Genomic DNA, 15,529 nt, shown 5'->3' on the forward strand with positions numbered 1-15,529 from the left:
TTTGGACATTGGAGGGAGGGAAAAATACAGACCAAGCTCTGGTTTTAGGGTTAGGATTAGATACACATCCTATCTCTCTCTCTTTTCCTTCTTGTGTGTGTAAAATAGTGTTTAGTTCATACTATTGCACACAAACACCTAGTATTTCACCTTCCTTTGGCTCTTGAGGTTCTAAAGGACTGGTTTTGAAGTTTTGGTGTAGGATCCAAGCTAAAGGAGGCCATTGGAGCATCATTTGTGAAGAAGGCTTCAAGGGTGAGAATCTAGTCCTATTTTCCCCCATTTTTGCAATGATTTCATACCTATCTTAGAGCTGTTTTTGTGCTTATTGTATAACATAAAAAAGTTCTGTTTTTAAGCCCTCTTTATTGTTTATTAAGAGTGTTTTATTGTTTGAGGGTAGTTGGCCACCCTTAGGCCTTAAAAGGCCTCATTTTGAGCCATTTTGTGCTAGCTCCGGGATTTTGGTGTTGGGGTCTCTTCACCACTGAAATCTTGAGGGATTTCAGTGGTGAAGATGATGCCTTGAAGTCCCAAGAAGGAGAGGGCCACCCCCTCTCCTTGTTGTCCTTGAAAAGGGCATGTTTTGGCCTCTTGAGAGAGCATTATGCTTGAGTGTGTGTTGAGCATGTTTGGTCTGTTTTTCATGCTTATATATCCATAATATAACATGATTTTAACTTGGTTTTGGTACTCCATGCATGCTTAGCATAGTTGCCCTGTAATGCCATGTTTATGCCTTAATGTGCCTTAGGTTGTTAGCCTTTGTGGGAGCATGTTTTAGGCTTAGTCTTGTGAAGATTATGTGCTTATTTTGCCATGTTTTAGGTCTGTCCATAAGTGTTTGGGTCGATTTTGGCATGCCTGATATAGCTCCTTTGTATTTGGGCTTGTTAGCCTTGAGTATGTACATGTGTAGCATGGCATCTTTGCATTGTTTTGGTGATTTGGGATCATCCTATATGCCATTTCAGTCCCATTCCCATGCTTGTTTGATTGCCTTGCATGCATCTTTAATGCTTTGGAAGCTTGTGTAGCAATGCTCCATGTTTTGGTGTCTATGCATGCCTTTGTTTTTTGAGTCACTTAGATGCCATCTAAGTAGTCCTTTAGCTTTGTTTTAACATGCTAAACCTCTGATTTTGGTCCTTCCTTTCATGCCATGTTTGGTCTTGTTAAGTGTAGTCCAATACCCCATTGATTTGCTTTGAACACTTAGGCCATTCGGTGCATGCTTGGCTTAATTTGTTGCTTGGTTTGGCACCATGTATTAGCATGATTTTCAGAGCTTATGTTGCATGCTTTTAGTCCATGAATGCCTCTTTCAAGTGTGCTTGAATGTTGCTTGCTTTGTGCTTAAGTGTTGGCCTTCAATTAGGTACATGTGTGCATGTGCTTTGGTCTCCATTTTTGGGCATTAATGGCTACTGTTTTAGGCCTATTTAGAGTTGCCTAATCCATGTATAAGTCCATCTTTCCATTAGTTTGCATTGCCATATGTATGCTTGTATGCTTGCATAAGCTTGTCACCATGCCATGTTGCACCCTTAGTTTGTATGCTTAGGTTGCATTGCATCTTGCATGCATGCCTTGTTCCTTGACTTAATGATAGGAATTGGGCCTTGTTTGGTTTGATTGGTTTGCATTGCATTTGAAATCAAAGTTGCATACTTGGTTCTTTGGGCCATCATGCATGGAAATGCGTGATTGGTGGTCCGAGAATCGAGGCACATGCCCCTTTGAGTCATTATCATGATAAGGGACATGGTTGGTGCATATATGCCTTGAATTGTGCTGCCATGCTTTGCCTTGCCCTCTGTTGCTGTGAGTTGCAGGTTCTGCAGGAACATTCTGCCGACCGACAGTGTAAGGTGCCGGCCGGCAACAATTTCTCTGCCGACAGCTTCATTTTGTGCCGATGGCTACACACCAGTGCCGGTGGTGATTCCACTCAGCCGGTGGCACTCCCCAGTGTCCAGGGATGCAGTCCTGAGGTTTTGACAGCCTCCAGAGGAGCAGAGGAAAGAAAACAGAGGCAGCTTGCGCATGGCGGCGCGTTTCCCGAGGCGATTTTTCTGTTTTAATTAATTTGTAATTATTAATTAGCTTGCGCAGTTAATTAATCTGTAATATTTATTCGATCCCTCCGAGTGAGGGTAAAGATGTAATAAGTGTGCGTGAGTGTGTGTATGTCTTCCAACCTCACGTCTTTCTTCCCTTTTATTTACCTGCTTATGATGGTAGATTAGGGCACGTTTAAATTAGCATACCTTATGCTACGCATGCGTGCATTCATGCATTTATGCTACATGTATTAGGCTCGGTACATTAGGCTCGGTACATCACGCTAACTGCATTTGTACTTCAAATTCTAAACTGAATATGTGACAGTTGTGCATTTCTCACATGCCATGTTTAGGATAGCCGAGCCTATTCTAGCAACACTTTGTATGCGATGCATTAGGCACTTAACATGGACTTGGATTATGCATGTTTGCTAACGAGTTCTTTGTTTTGGCACGGAGTACGATGTAAGTATTTCTGCTTTAGCATATCGCATGAGTGTGAATGTTGCCATGTCAGCATGCTTAACATGTGGCTAGATGCTTATGTGTTATAAACTGCTTGGATGCCTGTGGGTGAAGGTTGGATTGTTTGAGTTGGAAGAACTCATTGAAATCCGTGTTTTAGCCTACTTGCGAGTAGCAAATCCAAAGCATTTTCCAAAACAAACGGATATGCAATGCTTGTTTCCAAATTAGGCAATCTAGTCTATACTTGTTTGCTGCGCGCATAACATAGTAATTCTAGGCTAATAAATGGAATAAGAACACATAAAGTTTTCAAATACGGATATCATGGTTAGTAGAGGCCGGTCTTCGGACCGGGCGAAAGGGGGTGCTCATAGCTGACCTTCCCCGATCGTACCCAAGCTCCCGAGCCGAGACAACTCCGGTGATGACGGACATGTGGCCTTCGGCACCGAGTCAGGGTTTCCTAAATTTCCCCATTTTAAAATATTTAGGTGGCAACTCTGTATCTGGCAAAGCAGTCCATGTTTGGCACTACTTTTTCAAAATTCTGTTTCTCAAAACGATTTGCCAGATTTGGACTCTTTGGTTCAGATTAAGAACCGTGACACAAGTCGAGTCCGAACTGTAGTAACCCCAAATGAACAGAACGGGACTCACCCTCCCGGGGCGTTCGGGGACGTCTATAGTTTCTGGCGACTCTGCTGGGGAGTTTAGAGAGCTTGACTCGAACTCATGATATCCTGTTTTGATTTCGCTTATGTGTTTCTTTGCATTGCATGTGCATTGGTGCGCCTAGGAACACAGTGTTTGCCGTCTGCCATTCCTGAACGGTTTGCCGGAGGCTTGTCTTGTCAAGGCATGTCCATAAGGCTGACCGGCTATGGGCTCTAACAGCATGGGAACACAAACCCCAGTTTACCGGGGCACCCCTTTTGACCATTCGACCTAGTGCATGTTCGGATCCATAGTGACCATCCCAAGAATAGGACAGGTTGCTTACCCGATGTTAGGTTGTTTGAAAAACCGCTGTGTGCGTAGTGAAACCCTAGTTCCTGACGAAATAGGACAGGGAAACCCTACCCCAACATAGGGGTGTTTTGGCTCTCTCTTACTTGCTATGTGCTTTTAGAGTGTATCTCTACAGGGACGCATATACCAGTTTGTGAGTTTGAGTATCGGGCCCGAGGGCAGAAATTTTGGGAACAGAAATTTGGGAACAGAAATTTGGGAACAGTGATCAGCAGTAGGGTACAGTTGTTTGGCTACGCCCGTATTCGATCAGTTTGGACTGAAATGCTGCCTGTTTTTCCTTTCAGTTCAGAGAGTGGCAGAGTTGATACAGAATAGTCAGTGTCTCCCCTTGCTGAGGCAGGATTTATGGCGGCACAAAATTCAGAAGAAGTTGTGGTTATGACGGCTGCATTGGAGCAGGGGACCGCTCCGCAGAGTGAGGTCGGCATCAATATGTCACATCCACCCAGATTGCCCGTTGTGCACCTGGTTTGGGCTCCCCAGTTATACCAGGCTCGTGAGCCCACTACCTTTGAATTAATGGGGATGATAGGCGATCTCCAAAGGTCTGTGGCAGACCTCGCCTATGGAATGTCGGCTTCACCGCCAGCGGCGCCGTACGCCGGGAATTTCGTACCACAGGAGCCCCCGCTACTGGGGCGGATTGTGATAGAGCTCAGCCAGCCAGAGGTGGCTTCCAGCTACAGCCACGACATGCCAGCACCAACCCAGACCCTTGATCAGGCTGAGGCCAAAGGAAATGACAAGGCAAAGGTAGACGCCGACCCTATTGAACAACTGCTGTGGGCAGTCGAGGCTCTGAAAGCCAGAGGGATGAACAAGCAACAAACATCTGCAATCGTGATCAAAGCTACGGATGATGCTTTCCCCGCTCCAATCAAAGGCAGTTCAAGCCAGACAGAAAACTGGGATGGGCCCCGTCATGCCCAGACAATTCCTGTAGTTCCCAACCCTGCACCGGGAAAGGTTCAAAAAGCCAAGGCAGCGCCAGCCAATCCTTTCGCCAGCGCATCTGGCAAGAATCCTCAAACTGCAAAGTACCTGCCCCGAGGGCGCAGGGTCTTTCACGACCTCCACATGCCTTTGTCTAGGGCATTGCTAATATTGGCGAAGAATGGGCATCTTAAGCCTTTGGAGCCCCGGCCACTCCCGAAGAATCTCCCCGCCACTCATGATGCCACCTTGTACTGCGCGTACCATCAACAGTCCGGTCACAGTACCGATGGATGTTCCCGCCTTCGTCATGAAGTGCAGGATTTGATCGAAAACAAGGTTATCCTTCCACCCGCCCCGGCCAAGTCCGTCACCACCCAGTTGTTGGATTTCGAGGGCTCAGATACTGCGAGTATGTGAAGTGGACCGCCTGCGGGCAACATTTGGTATATTTTGGATGAAGCGTCTGGCACGCATTTTTGAGCATCGGTGAAACCGAGTTTTGTAAATCTTGGCTTGGATGTCGAGTCAGTCTTTTGTTTTGGGTCTGTCTCTTTGTCTTGAGTCAGTTTTTTTTTTTTTTTTTTTTTTTTTTTTTTTTTTTTTGCTTAAGGGTCTGTCTGGTTGTATCGAGTCAGTCCCCGTTGTATATAATACTAGGTGATTCTGGGGTTGTTGTCCCGAACGCCATTTTGTTATTATTTGTTTTTGTTTTGAGTCTGTTTCTGCCGAGGGGCCAGTTGCACCAACAAAGCCGATTGAAACAGCTGTTGCTATCTCAAACTTCATGCTTGCTTTCAGCATAAGTGCCAGAGAATTTGATTGGGCTGACAGTACATCTCGCCTGCTCTCCTGCGCGCCAAACTCATTGCATTAACCTAAGTTTTCCAAAAACAAACTTTTTGAACACTGCGGTGATGAAAACGAAGAGGAAGGAATTCCTCGGGTTTTGCAAAATTTTGATCATTTTGAGAGAGAGAAAGGCGTGCTAAGCCTTTTAATGATGAAACCATGCTTGTCGGCGTGAGTATTGAGAAGGATCCTGGCCTGATCCAGATTGGTTCCACACTATCTTCGGCGCGAGCGATTCGTCGCTTTCTTAAAAACTTTCAAAAGCAAATGTTTTACGCGGCCCTGTGAAGACTTGTGTGGAATCCCTCTTGAGGTCGCGCAGCCTAGGATCGCTCTCAGCCTCAAGATTCAACCCGTTTGTTTTCCGATTTTGAACCCGTTCAGAACGTTCAGAAAGTTCAACGGACAAACGCCGTGAAAGGTCTGTATGGCCAGTTTCGAAGCAGCCCTCGAGTAAGAGGCACCGAGGCCGAATCAGAGGGAGTAGATCTCACCGGAAGAAGCTTGTGGAGTAGCCGGGATGGATTCTCCGCAAATCAGTGCAACAGCCGTTCTCTCAGATACAGAGGGGCTTCAATTCAAAAAACCATTTGACATGGACTTGCTACACTTTTTACCCTTTGAGAGGCTCGCTGGGTCGAAAACCCAGAAGGGCGACCCAGGCAAAAGTTAGAGCAAGAGAAAAATACAGAAAAACAAAAAATAGCAAAAAAGCAAAAATACAAAAAAGAAGAAAAGAAAAGAAAAGACAAAAGATACAAAAAAGAAAAGAAAAAGAAAAATGCAAGAAAAAAGAAATAGAAGATGAAAAGAAGCTCGCAAGGTTGAAAACCCGCATTGGGCGCCTTGGCAAAAGTGAGAGCCAAAAAAGGTGAAGGTTAAAATACCCGAGTGTACCTTAGCCGGAACTACGTGAGGCTTGATTCCCATGTTTGGGATACGTAGGCAACTTCATCACGAAGTCCAGCCCCCAATGCTTTCATAGCGTCTCAGTCCATGCGATGGTTTCGATTTCATCCCCAAAGTCCAGTGGCCAACACCCTTTAAGGTGATTGTGTCCATATATTTGTTGTGACCGTCTTTGTCATCTCTGTGTCCGAGAGTTCGACCACTGCCAATGAAGACTGTCTGCGGATTGCCGCGGCACCATCCCAAACAAGGGGCAACTTTCCGTTGCCTCCCACCCCCCCTTCAAACCAGGGGCAATTTTCCATTGCCTCCGATCCGAGGTTGCGCGTCTCAAAGAGTAAGCTCCATGCTTGTCGAGCATCAGCTGTTTGAAAAATAGTTTTTGAAAATTTTTACTGAGGTTGACTATTTTCTCGAAAACTATTTCATTTTCCAAAACTGGACCATTGTCTTGGACCCAAAAAGGAAAACTTTCAGTGTTTGCTGCCTGACTTGCATGGTTTTCAAATAAAAAATCGAACAAGTACGTTAATCCAACTTTCATTTTGATTAAAACTGTTTTAGTAGAAAGCAAAAACAAAAAATGGTTAAAATGATGAACTAGGGGCACAGTTGAGTCAGGCGTTCTGTCTTTCCCCCGTCATCGACGTACTTGCCAGAAGGGCGCTCTACCCGCCGGAAGAAATAGCCGTGAGTTAACGGCATTGGGCATGAACCCGCAACTTCCTGTTCATTCATCAATCACCCCGGGGAGGGATGAAAAATGAGAGAATGAAGAATAGAGAGGTGTAAGTTGAGAGAAAAGTGAAGAAAAGGTTTTTGAGAGAAAATCCGAGCTTGAGAGTCGAGTGATGTGAGAATCACAAATCAGACAGGGTGGGAAACAATACCCAGTTTGAACTGGCTCCTCGTGGTCCGAGGTCCCCCATCTTCGTTTACGCGTCTGTGTGTCGTGTCTCTTTGATTTGACGGTCTCGTCTTTTGTTTTTAGTCTTTCCCGAGCGTGTCTCGTTGTGTTTAGGTCGTGCACCTATATTTGAGCCCTCCCCGCTGTGTTCAGTTGTAGGCTCGATACCCCGGTTTGAAAAACCCTCATTCGATTTCAAAAATCACTTACACTCGGAATGCAGTGCCATTCTCTACATTTGAGCATGTTTCAACCCTAGCTGGTTTCACCGCTGTAGGCCGTCTTGTCAGATTGGGCTGTTTTGTTTAGAATTTGCCGTGTGCAGACTGAAACGAATGCTGTGTTATGGGCTGTATGCAGATTAATCCCCAACAGAGTAAGGGCCGTGTATCCGGAATCAGGCAGTGGGTTGCTTGGGTTATTTTGCTGTTGGCTGTTTAATTATCTGATTATTACGGTGCGAGTGTTCAATTTTCAGATAACCAATCAATTTCATTTACATTGAGGTGTAACATGATGAGATGCGATGCAATGCATGAAATGTGTAAATGTAAACACTTTTTCAGATAAAAAGTCTGTTTCATTTCATTATCTTTTCAAATGTACAAGTTTTGGAAACAAAAATCTGCCTGCGGCAGTACAAGGTAATCTAACTACCAACAAAAGGAAAAGTACAAAAAAGAAGAAGATAGCAAAAATCTGCATCCATGTCAAGCGACTCCAAGGGCCGTCAGTCCGTCCTAGTCCTCTTCCTGGACGAGGGTCCAGGAGCATCATCAGCATCGTCGTCAGAGCCCGAGCTAGTGCCTCCTCCGGTCTCCTCCTCCGATGACTCTGACTCCGCCTCTGCCTCTGCCTCTGACTCCTCGTCATCATCATCATCGTCCGGGACTGGAACTCGCGAGCTACTCCCGACATGAGTACGCCCTCCCCTGGTACGGGGAAATATCCGGCCCTCCTCATCTCTCCCCCGGGCAGGGACAGAAGGCCCAGCTAGAGCACCTCTTGCCATGGGAATCTGGAAAGGAGGCTGAAAAAGTACACAAAAGGGAAATGTATCAGTATACTGTAGATAGTTTATCAGTGCAGAATGCAGTGTATGAATACAGTGTATGAATGCCGTGAGCAGTTTATCAGTGCAGAATGCAATGCCGAGTACAGTGTATGAATGCCGTGGGCAGTTTAACAGTGCAGAATGCAGTGTATGCAGTGTGTCAGATACTGTGAGATCGGTGTATCAGGTGTTGTGCTACGAATCAGATTATGCAAAGCAGTGTATGAGTGGTTTGAGGCCAATGTCAGAAGAACATACCGGTATGCTGTAGAGGGCTAGGAGGTCAAAAGTCCGCTGAAGCATCCCCATCATCGAGGCATTCATCGCCAACGACTGACGGGTGTACTCAGAAGAGGCCTGCAAAATATCAGATGCATTAGTATTCTGTGGAATATCAAGTAAAGTGAAATGAAATGACTGTACGAAGTGCAGTGATGCATACCGGAGGTAGGTCGGGGACGTCGATGAACTCGTGACCAGCCGGTGGAGGGGCGAAGGGGATCTGATAGGTCGACCCACCCTGCCCCTGGAAAGTCAGTACAGCAGGCAGGGCAGGCCAGCCAGCTCCCCGTCCTCCCTGCACTCCACCCCTACCACGGACCCGGACCCATCTTGCATGTAACCATTCGCGCTATCTTGCGCATCTCGCTTGTACCTGTTAGTACATTGCATTGTTTTGAACACAAACCGGCTTCGCGTAGCGTGTAAGTCCAACTTTCAAAACCGGCTTCGCGTAGCGTGTAAGTCCAACTTTCAAAACCGGCTTCGCGTAGCGTGTAAGTCCAACTTTCAAAACCGGCTTCGCGTAGCGTGTAAGTCCAACTTTCAAAACCGGCTTCGCGTAGCGTATAAGTCCAACTTTCAAAACCGGCTTCGCGTAGCGTGTAAGTCCACTTGTATCTTTTTTTGCATCTTATGAGGCACACGTGTCTCATTTGTTTCATTTTGCATTCCGTGTGGCATGTGTGTCACACTTACATTTTGCGCCTGGTCTGGCGAGACCTTAAACACGCCCGGTCTGGCGAGACCTTAAACACGCTTGGTCTGGCGAGACCTTAAACACGCCCGGTCTGGCGAGACCTTAAACACGCTCGGTCTGGCGAGACCTTAAACACGCGTGGTCTGGCGAGACCTTAAACACGCATGGTCTGGCGAGACCTTAAACACGCCCGGTCTGGCGAGACCTTAAACACGCTTGGTCTGGCGAGACCTTAAACACGCCCGGTCTGGCGAGACCTTAAACACGCCCGGTCTGGCGAGACCTTAAACACGCTCGGTCTGGCGAGACCTTAAACACGCTTAGTCTGGCGAGACCTTAAACACGCCCGGTCTGGCGAGACCTTAAACACGCTCGGTCTGGCGAGACCTTAAACACGCGTGGTCTGGCGAGACCTTAAACACGTACGGTCTAGGAGACCTTAAATCCTTGGGAGGTGCGAAACCTCCGGTGCATTGATGTGCACGTTTTTTTTTATTTGGCATATAAGTCCATTTGCATCAACTTACATTCCATACGGCATGCGTGCCTCATTCTTGCATTGTCATGCATATTGCTAACAATATTGTACCTGTTAAGTTTGTTTTCTTTTCAGGAACGGTATTGTATGTACGGTTCATTTGAGGCTGGAGCGACCAGACGAACCGGACAGGTATTTTGCGGTCTGGCGAGACCTTAAACACGCACGGTCCAGGAGACCCTAAATCCTCTGAAGGTGCAATTCCTTTGGTGTTTTTCGTGCTCGAACGAATTTCGGTGGTCTGGTAAAGCCACCTGCCTATGTTTGCGATGAGTTCCTAGAAGAACAACTGGGACGGTGGAAACTAGAGTTCGAACGGCTTATGCCTAGAACGCAAAGGTTCGGGAGTTCCGAGACTAAAGTCTGGTTTAAATACCCAGGGGTTTACCCTCGGCTTGAAATCTGTATGGAAGCCCCAGAGGTTGAGGCGGCATGTCTACGCCTCAGTTCTGGATACTGAACCAACCTAGTATATCACCCTGTTGGTAAGATAGGGAAAGTTGCAATCATAGTCATTGCATCATAGTGCATTGTCATGCATTTCCATTGTAGCTTGCATTCATTGCATCTTCCCCGTAGATCGCATCATACTGCATTGTCGTGCATTTTGTAAATATCCATTCCATTGCATATTTGTAAATATTGCATTGTAGCTTGCATGCATTCATTGCATCACCTTCCATCCATGGCTTGCGCCTTTCTAGGTTGAGCTTGGTCTGGTATGTGCCCTTACTTTTCATGTTAAAACACAGTTCTGCATGTGTATCGCGCCGATTCCACGTTGACATGTTGGTTGAGGGTTGCGGCACCTTTTCTGTGTTACACATGGCTCGTATGTGTACATGCCTTTCCTAGGCAAAATTTGGTTTGGCTTGCGTGCCATATCCATTGTATCCATATCCATTCCATCGCATATTTGTAAATATTGCATTGTAGCTTGCATGCATTCATTGCATCACCTTCCGCCTATGGCTTGCGGCTTTCCAGGTTGAGCTTGGTCTGGTATGTGCCCTTACTTTTCATGTTAAAACACAGTTCTGCATGTGTATCGTGCCGATTCCACGCTGATATGTTGGTTGAGGGTTGCGGCACCTTTTCTGTGTTACACATGGCTTGTATGCGTACATGCCTTTCCTAGGCAAGATTTGGTTTGGCCCGCGTGCCATATTCATGTATTACATTGTAGTGTAATTTTTGCATCCGGCATTAGGATCGTAGTCCTTTCTCCAGCGGGTCGTTTCCCCACTTATGTCGATTCCACCCAATACTTGTTCTTGCGTCTGTCTACAATGCTCACAGTTCAGTTGACCGTTCTGTGGTAGACAGACTTGTTATCTCCATCAATCTATTTGACATAGGTGTGGTTTCGAACCGCTCGTGATTGGATCACGATTCAAATGCTTTGCATGTAGCTTGCATTGTTTCAATTACATTGCATCTTCATTTGCATTGTTTATACATTGTTTTGTATATATTGCATTTCGTTTTGCATCCACATTTGCATTGTCATGCATGTTGCTGACCATATTGTACCTGTTAAGTTTGTTTTCTTTGCAGGCACGATATTGTATGTACGGTTCATTTGAAGCTGGTGCGACCAGACGAGCCGCACAGGTATTGTATCCTCCGAGTGAGACGTATTGAGAATTGCATAATTCTCTTACATCCTTTCTGCATTGTAGTGTAGTTCGGTGTATGCTAGCTCAAAACTGTCGCATGTTTGCTTCATTACAGCTTTTTCTTTGCATGATCATAGGTTATGCTCGGCTCTGTGCATTGTCTTGCATTTTGGCCCTGCCTTCGGGCGCATATCTTGATTGTCTTGCATGTTTGTCTAAGTCTTCGGCCTTGTCAAAAATGGGTCGTCTCTGGGCTTTGACATTCACTCCCGTCATTGTTATGACTTTCGAGTTCTGTCAAAGAGGGGCAACTGTAGACACCCCATTTTTGACTGTCCTCAAGACTTGGACGTCACCGTTTGAACACTCGGTGATCATCCATGTTTGTGTTCGTTTGGAGTTCCCGGAGGCCTCGGCTCACATGCCTTGCCTCAGGATCCCCGAACTTGATTGTTTAGTGTCTGGTTTCACACCAAACACTTTTGTTTTGCCTTGGAAGGGCAGGGTAGGGCTTGTAGACCATCCCCACCCATCACCGGCAGTGGCTAGAGGCCACCGGCTGGTCTTTTTCTGCCACCGGCAATATATATTACCGGCTGGCACTGTTTGTTGCCGGTCAGCACTATTTAGTGCCAGCCGGCACTCTTTTTGGCCAAGATGGCATTTTTGGCTGGCCGATTGCTGTTCATCTGCTTTTGCAGATATTTTTAGACAGCTGTCTTACTTTTGCATCCCTCCATACACGTGTGTGGAGGGATCTCCCTCTTATGAAGCTTGTCTTGTAAGCTTTACAAGACAAAAAGCTTCTATATAGAGGAGCTCTCTCTCTTGTTGCAAGGGTTGGAGATTTTGGATATTGGAGGGAGGGAAAAATACAGACCAAGCTCTGGTTTTAGGGTTAGGATTAGATACACATCCTATCTCTCTCTCTTTTCCTTCTTGTGTGTGTAAAATAGTGTTTAGTTCATACTATTGCACACAAACACCTAGTATTTCACCTTCCTTTGGCTCTTGAGGTTCTAAAGGACTGGTTTTGAAGTTTTGGTGTAGGATCCAAGCTAAAGGAGGCCATTGGAGCATCATTTGTGAAGAAGGCTTCAAGGGTGAGAATCTAGTCCCATTTTCCCCCATTTTTGCATTGATTTTATACCTATCATAGAGCTGTTTTTGTGCTTATTGTATAACATAAAAAAGTTCTGTTTTTAAGCCCTCTTTATTGTTTATTAAGAGTGTTTTGTTGTTTGAGGGTAGTTGACCACCCTTAGGCCTTAAAAGGCCTCATTTTGAGCCATTTTGTGCTAGCTCCGGGATTTTGGTGTTGGGCTCTCTTCACCACTGAAATCTTGAGGGATTTCAGTGGTGAAGATGATGCCTTGAAGTCCCAAGAAGGAGAGGGCCACCCCCTCTCCTTGTTATCCTCGAAAAGGGCATGTTTTGGCCTCTTGAGAGAGCATTATGCTTGAGTGTGTGTTGAGCATGTTTGGTCTGTTTTTCATGCTTATATATCCATAATATAACATGATTTTAACTTGGTTTTGGTACTCCATGCATGCTTAGCATAGTTGCCTTGTAATGCCATGTTTATGCCTTAATGTGCCTTAGGTTGTTAGCCTTTGTGGGAGCATGTTTTAGGCTTAGTCTTGTGAAGATTATGTGCTTATTTTGCCATGTTTTAGGTCTGTCCATAAGTGTTTGGGTCGATTTTGGCATGCATGATATAGCTCCTTTGTATTTGGGCTTGTTAGCCTTGAGTATGTACATGTGTAGCATGGCATCTTTGCATTGTTTTGGTGATTTGGGATCATCCTATATGCCATTTCAGTCCCATTCCCATGCTTGTTTGATTACCTTGCATGCATCTTTAATGCTTTGGAAGCTTGTGTAGCAATGCTCCATGTTTTGGTGTCTATGCATGCCTTTGTTTTTTGAGTCACTTAGATGCCATCTAAGTAGTCCTTTAGCTTTTTTTTAACATGCTAAACCTCTGATTTTGGTCCTTCCTTTCATGCCATGATTGGTCTTGTTAAGTGTAGTCCAATACCCCATTGATTTGCTTTGAACACTTAGGCCATTCGGTGCATGCTTGGCTTAATTTGTTGCTTGGTTTGGCACCATGTATTAGCATGATTTTCAGAGCTTATGTTGCATGCTTTTAGTCCATGAATGCCTCTTTCAAGTGTGCTTGAATGTTGCTTGCTTTATGCTTAAGTGTTGGCCTTCAATTAGGTACATGTGTGCATGTGCTTTGGTCTCCATTTTTGGGCATTAATGGCTACTGTTTTAGGCCTATTTAGAGTTGCCTAATCCATGTATAAGTCCATCTTTCCATTAGTTTGCATTGCCATATGTATGCTTGTATGCTTGCATAAGCTTGTCACCATGCCATGTTGCACCCTTAGTTTGTATGCTTAGGTTGCATTGCATCTTGCATGTATGCCTTGTTCCTTGACTTAATGATAGGAATTGGGCCTTGTTTGGTTTGCATTGCATTTGAAATCAAAGTTGCATACTTGGTTCTTTGGGCCATCATGCATGGAAATGCGTGATTGGTGGTCCGAGAATCGAGGCACATGCCCCTTTGAGTCATTATCATGATAAGGGACATGGTTGGTGCATATATGCCTTGAATTGTGCTGCCATGCTTTGCCTTGCCCTCTGTTGCTGTGAGTTGCAGGTTCTACAGGAACATTCTGCCGACCGGCAGTGTAAGGTGCCGGCCGGCAACAATTTCTCTGCCGACAGCTTCATTTTGTGCCGATGGCTACACACCAGTGCCGGTGGTGATTCCACTCAGCCGGTGGCACTCCCCAGTGTCCAGGGATGCAGTCCTGAGGTTTTGACAGCCTCCAGAGGAGCAGAGGAAAGAAAACAGAGGCAGCTTGCGCATGGCGGCGCGTTTCCCGAGGCGATTTTTCTGTTTTAATTAATTAATTTAATTCAAATTAAATTAATTAATTTGTAATTATTAATTAGCTTGCGCAGTTAATTAATCTGTAATATTTATTCGATCCCTCCGAGTGAGGGTAAAGATGTAATAAGTGTGCGTGAGTGTGTGTATGTCTTCCAACCTCACGTCTTTCTTCCCTTTTATTTACCTGCTTGTGATGGTAGATTAGGGCACGTTTAAATTAGCATACCTTATGCTACGCATGCGTGCATTCATGCATTTATGCTACATGTATTAGGCTCGGTACATCACGCTAACTGCATTTGTACTTCAAATTCTAAACTGAATATGTGACAGTTGTGCATTTCTCACATGCCATGTTTAGGATAGCCGAGCCTATTCTAGCAACACTTTGTATGCGATGCATTAGGCACTTAACATGGACTTGGATCATGCATGTTTGCTAACGAGTTCTTTGTTTTGGCACGGAGTACGATGTAAGTATTTCCGCTTTAGCATATCGCATGAGTGTGAATGTTGCCATGTCAGCATGCTTAACATGTGGCTAGATGCTTATGTGTTATAAACTGCTTGGATGCCTGTGGATGAAGGTTGGATTGTTTGAGTTGGAAGAACTCATTGAAATCCGTGTTTTAGCCTACTTGCGAGTAGCAAATCCAAAGCATTTTCCAAAACAAACGGATATGCAATGCTTGTTTCCAAATTAGGCAATCTAGTCTATACTTGTTTGCTGCGCGCATAACATAGTAATTCTAGGCTAATAAATGGAATAAGAACACATAAAGTTTTCAAATACGGATATCACGGTTAGTAGAGGCCGGTCTTCGGACCGGGCGAAAGGGGGTGCTCATAGCTGACCTTCCCCGATCGTACCCAAGCTCCCGAGCCGAGACAACTCCGGTGATGACGGACATGTGGCCTTCGGCACCGAGTCAGGGTTTCCTAAATTTCCCCATTTTAAAATATTTAGGTGGCGACTCTGTATCTGACAAAGCAGTCCATGTTTGGCACTACTTTTTCAAAAATCTGTTTCTCAAAACGATTTGTCAGATTTGCACTTCTTTTTCAAAAATCTGTTTCTCAAAACAATTTGCCAGATTTGGACTCTTTGGTTCAGATTAAGAACCGTGACACAAGTCGAGTCCGAACTGTAGTAACCCCAAATGAACAGAACGGGACTCACCCTCCCGGGGCGTTCGGGGACGTCTACAGGTGGGCAAACTTTTATGGGTTTATAAAGCTTGGGTTTGGAACTTGGGGAGGG

Source organism: Camellia sinensis, chromosome 14 (genome assembly GCF_055761805.1).
Source record: "Camellia sinensis isolate YWXY chromosome 14, ASM5576180v1, whole genome shotgun sequence".
NCBI lineage: Eukaryota > Viridiplantae > Streptophyta > Magnoliopsida > Ericales > Theaceae > Camellia > Camellia sinensis.